At 49.7% G+C, this 5,150-nt stretch overlaps 1 long non-coding RNA gene across 1 annotated transcript in view; it reads right to left on the bottom strand.

Moving 5' to 3' along the window:
• Positions 1 to 4,861, bottom strand: part of LOC143041498 (uncharacterized) — a 5,059-nt gene extending 198 nt beyond the window's left edge. Inside the window, exons 1-2 of the long non-coding RNA XR_012967808.1 lie at positions 4,373 to 4,861; positions 1 to 970 (exon numbers count right to left, since the gene is read on the bottom strand). The exon at positions 1 to 970 is cut by the window's left edge and continues 198 nt beyond it. This is a non-coding gene — a long non-coding RNA (uncharacterized LOC143041498). The remainder of the gene's footprint in view (positions 971 to 4,372) is intronic.
• Positions 4,862 to 5,150: the final 289 nt, after the last annotated feature.

Genomic DNA, 5,150 nt, shown 5'->3' with positions numbered 1-5,150 from the left:
AAGATGCCCAGCGTCCAGATGCTATGCGTGGTCCAATTGACTTCCAGGCTGCCCAAAGGTGCCATGCGTCGTCCAATCAACTTCTAGGCCTACCCCACGCGGTCTACGGTGGGCGGAGCCAACTCGGACAAGGGTGCTTTCATTGTCCGCGTGGGTACTCCGCGTGGCACTGACCAGCACTCCACGCGGGTGCTGACTGCGTGGGCGATGACCGCGTGGGCGCTGACCAAACCACGCTTCTCTTGGCGCCAAACTAAGTCCAAAGGCACGCTACCCTTTGGCGCCAAAACAGGCCCAAAGGCACGCTACCCTTTGGCGCCAAAACAGGCCCAAAGGCACGCTACCCTTTGGCGCCAAAACAGGCCGCCCACGTCACTATACGCGCCAAAACCAACTTGCCACATTCCTCCCCCCGCCAAAAAGTCAACGACTACCGAAACAACAAAAAACAATCTACACTGGCGTGAGGGAAAAATCGATGCGTACGTGTCAGGAGGTAATACACCAAAGTGCGTTCCCTAAAGACAGCAATCACATCGATGAAAAAACCCTTCGCGACAACCTCGCCAACTAAAAAAATATAATGGGAATCCAGAAAGGGATGAAAAAATATATATAGGAAGAAGAAACGGAGCAGATGTGTTGGTCGTGCGTGGGCGTGAGGTCCTTCTAACAACGTGTTGGGAACTCTGCGCTGATGTTCATAATTGCTGCCGGCTGCAATTTGTGCTTCGCATATCTGTAAAAAATATCAGCGGCAGAAACTTTTGCACAGGATGGGTATATGCGTGGATCATAACCACAATGGATATGTACAGAATACAGTATTATCAAGAGTCATTATTATCAAGAAAATTGCTAACAGTGGGAGAATAATGTACTACGCCTTGCCTGTGATCTCAGAAAGCTGATGCACGTTCCTCGTTCTCGCCTGTGATGCTGCGACGTGCTGGTCTCTGGTGGTCCTCCGCTGGCAGAAAAATTGCTGTTCCAACTCGTGGTGATTGGGAAATATGTGGGGAGGTACAAAAAGAGACGGCAGGAACATTGTTTCCAGGGATGGCGTGTGCGCCGACATATACAGAAAAAATAATAAAAATTGTGTCAATTATTATTATTATTAATAATATTATTATTATTATTATTATTATAATTTTTTTTTTTTTTTTTTTTTTTTTTTTTTTTTTTTTTTTTTTTTTTTTTTTGGGTTGTAAACCAAATATGGACAAAAGAAGAAGAAGACCTGAGAATAAGAAAAACATAGTTCTGATGATCATCTCACGTGCTATGTGACACACGGAGCAGTTATAAGATCTTTGAATCGGCGTGCTAATGTGAGCCGCCATTGTCCTCCTGGAGGTCCAGGGGTTCCTTCTCGTGTGTGGGGAACGCTCTCCTTACGTTTTTGTTCTCACACACAGAGAGATTTCCTTCCTGCCTGATTCTGTCCGTGTGGACAGAGAACTCACGTCCGGATTTTATATTTTTAATTGTGTATATTACATCACTCACCCTTTTGGTGATCCTATATGGGCCCTGGAACAGCGGTTGGAGCTTCTTACTTACCCCCTGTTTAGGTCTTGTTGTGACATAAACTCTGTCACCAAGGGCAAGCTGTTTTATGCGTGTCCTCGGCCGTTTGGTATGTCTCTCAACAGTGGCCGCTTCGATGAACTGTTGACACCTGTCAAAACATGAGTTTGCTACGGCCATTGTTTCGGCCGATAACTTGTCCACATTGTACCATGGGGCATTTGGCCTTGTGAACTCCGATATAGGGAGGACAGGATCTCTGTGAAACAGGAGGAAATACGGGGAATCCCGTAGGACTCTATGATATGCAGAATTATAAGCTAAGACCGCTAAAGGGAGCATTTGATCCCAGCCTGTTTGATTTTCCTGCACAAGGGACCGTAGGATTTTTATAATGGTCCCATTCACCCTCTCAACGATCCCGTTGCTCGAGGGATGGCAAGGAGTGATCTTGTGATGCTTGATGTTCGCCATCGCCATCACCTCTTTGAACGTGTCGTTTATGAATTCTCCTCCCCCATCAGAGATCACCTGTCTCGGAGCACCATGTATTGCCAGGACGTGGTCCAGGAAGGCTTTGGCTACAATCCGCGCTTCTTTAGAGTTAATTGGTACAGCAACCAAGAAGCGGGTCAGAACATCGACAACTGTCAAGATGTATTTCGCACCATGTAAGGTGGTGGTTAATGGGCCAATAAGGTCAACATGGACCCTTTCAAATGGAGTGTTTACGTCAGGGAACTGTCTAAGTGGAGCTGGGAGGTCATAGGAAGGTTTACACATGATGCAGATTTTGCATTTCTTTAAGAATTCCTTCACATCCTCTGACATTCTCGGCCAAAATGCAAATTTTTGTAGCCGTTCCAGAGTAACTTGGACTCCACCATGGCCCGCCATAGGAAGGGAATGGGCAATACGCAAGGCTGCTGCCTTTGCTCCGTCCGGGCATACCAGTCGAAGCTCCTCTAACTGGTACGCATTTCTACGCGCATGATATAGGAGTCCGTCGGGTAGGAGTCGAAACTCCCCGATCGGAACTCGTAAGCGCGGAATCTTAGGAACTCCCGACGTGGCCCCTCGGAGGTACTCTTTAATCCGACCCCAATCAGGGTGGGCATCTTGCTCCTTGCAGATGCTTACCTGGTCCCACGTGATGGTATCCTCCACAGAAGTTGGCTCGGAGTTACCCCGTCCACTCGTGGATATGTGGGAAACTATGAAATCATCTATAGGATGGTCAGCCCCCCGTATCCGAGAGAGGGCGTCCGCGACAACATTCAGTCTCCCTGGGATATATGTGACTTCAATATCGAAGTCAGCGATCGCCATTTGCCACCGGAGGATCCGAGTGTTCGTGCCCTTAGCAGTGAAGAGCCAGACCAACGGTCTGTGATCGCTCAAAAGTCTTACCGGGTATCCCATAATCAGCGGGCGATTGATCCTGAGACCGTACACTGCCGCTAACGCCTCCCTCTCGACTACGCTGTACCGACGCTCGTGTTCGTTCAGAGTGCGACTGAAATAGGAGAGTGGTCGTCTCCTACCTTCGTCATCCTCTTGCTGAAGCACGCCTCCAATCGCCGAATCACTGGCGTCAGTGGTAAGCAAGAATTTCCTATCAAATTTTGGATAAGGAAGGACCACTGTGGATGACAAATGGGACTTGAGGGACTCAAATGCATCTAACTGAGGAGGTGTCCAAGGACCAAGCTCAGGATTCTTGTGCTTTCCTGCTACGACACCCTTCGTCATATCTACCAAAGGCAACGAAATCTCAGCAAAATTAGGAATAAATTTCCTATAATACCCCGCCAAACCGAGGAATGAAAGTAGCTCTTTCATACGCACCGGCCGGGGAAAAGTCTTGATGGCTTGGACTTTATCATTCTGAGGCTTTATCCCCTCCTGGGATATAACATGACCTAGGTAAGCGACCTCCTTCTGGAAGAAATGACATTTCTCCAACCTCAAAGAGAGGCCTGCCTCTTGCAATCTTCGAAGGACATCCTCAAGATTCTTGAGGTGGTCGACCCAAGACGTTCCCAGAACAATAATATCGTCCATGTACACCATCGCACTAACCCCTAACAGGCCCGAGAGCACCTGGTTCATCACTCTCTGAAAGCACGATGGAGCGTCTTTAAGCCCAAAAGGGAGAGACGTAAACTCGTAATGCCCTTCAGGCGTCGAGAACGCCGTTTTCTCACAACTACCTTCCGCCAATGGGATTTGAAGGTACCCTTGCTTCAGGTCAAGGAGTGAGAAAATAACGCTGGAGCCGAGATTGCGTAGCATGGAGTCAATGTGCGGCAGAGGGAACCTATCATCAAGGACGTGTCTGTTAAGAGCACGGAAATCAAGACAGAGACGAAGGCTTTTATCCTTCTTAACAACAGGAACAACAGGAGCATTGTAAGGAGAACGAGATGGGCGAATGATTCCCTTAGTGAGCATATCACTAATCTGTTCCCTTATCTCCGCTCTATACTTCTCAGGAATGGGATAAGATTTGCGGTAGACTGGCGGTCCAATGGTCCGGATCTCGTGTAGGAAGTGAGGTGTCACAGTAAGTGGATCCCCTGGCAAGGCGAAAACATCGCCATTTGCCACCGGAGGATCCGAGTGTTCGTGCCCTTAGCAGTGAAGAGCCAGACCAACGGTCTGTGATCGCTCAAAAGTCTTACCGCTGCCACCACTGTGGTAATGCTTCAACATCACCCACTTGGACAGGACTGGCACAGAGCTGGGCAATATAAACACAGGTGGGTTGGCTCTCTTTATTGTCAAGTCTAGTGTTCGGAGTCTAACTAAGGGGCACCGGACTGTGGCAAGTACTTACTTTTGCGCGTGACCTACACGTGGCGAGTGGACTGCTTTGTCGTCGTCAGCTGGCACTGCGTCGTGTCTTCTCGCAAGGACATCGGCGTATAACCGCCTTGAGTGCTTGGGGTGCTTCTTATAAAGATGCCCAGCGTCCAGATGCTATGCGTGGTCCAATTGACTTCCAGGCTGCCCAAAGGTGCCATGCGTCGTCCAATCAACTTCTAGGCCTACCCCACGCGGTCTACGGTGGGCGGAGCCAACTCGGACAAGGGTGCTTTCATTGTCCGCGTGGGTACTCCGCGTGGCACTGACCAGCACTCCACGCGGGTGCTGACTGCGTGGGCGATGACCGCGTGGGCGCTGACCAAACCACGCTTCTCTTGGCGCCAAACTAAGTCCAAAGGCACGCTACCCTTTGGCGCCAAAACAGGCCCAAAGGCACGCTACCCTTTGGCGCCAAAACAGGCCGCCCACGTCACTATACGCGCCAAAACCAACTTGCCACATTCCAAGAGAAGCGTGGTTTTTGTGAAACTCACGGGTATCTGGGCTTAAATTCAGGAATGGAACTCTGCACCACGCCTTTCCATTTTCCATCCTTAGCAGCTCTACTACTCCCTGACCGAGCAAGCTGGCCCCCTCGACATATGGGCATGCTGTAAACAGCGCCGAGACGGCCTGACCTGCGGGAGCAAGCTTGTCTGCTTTCTCGAAAACCAAAGTTATGGTGCCTCCTGAAAAACCCGAAACCCAGTGAGCCTCACCGGTCTTGACCGGGAATGTGGCTTCCTCAC

This window comes from Oratosquilla oratoria, chromosome 31, assembly GCF_046742065.1.
Source record: "Oratosquilla oratoria isolate Oo_2021 chromosome 31, ASM4674206v1, whole genome shotgun sequence".
NCBI classification, from domain to species: domain Eukaryota; kingdom Metazoa; phylum Arthropoda; class Malacostraca; order Stomatopoda; family Squillidae; genus Oratosquilla; species Oratosquilla oratoria.
Note: the sequence above shows the minus strand (reverse complement) of the source record. Positions and strands in the feature narration are given on the sequence as shown.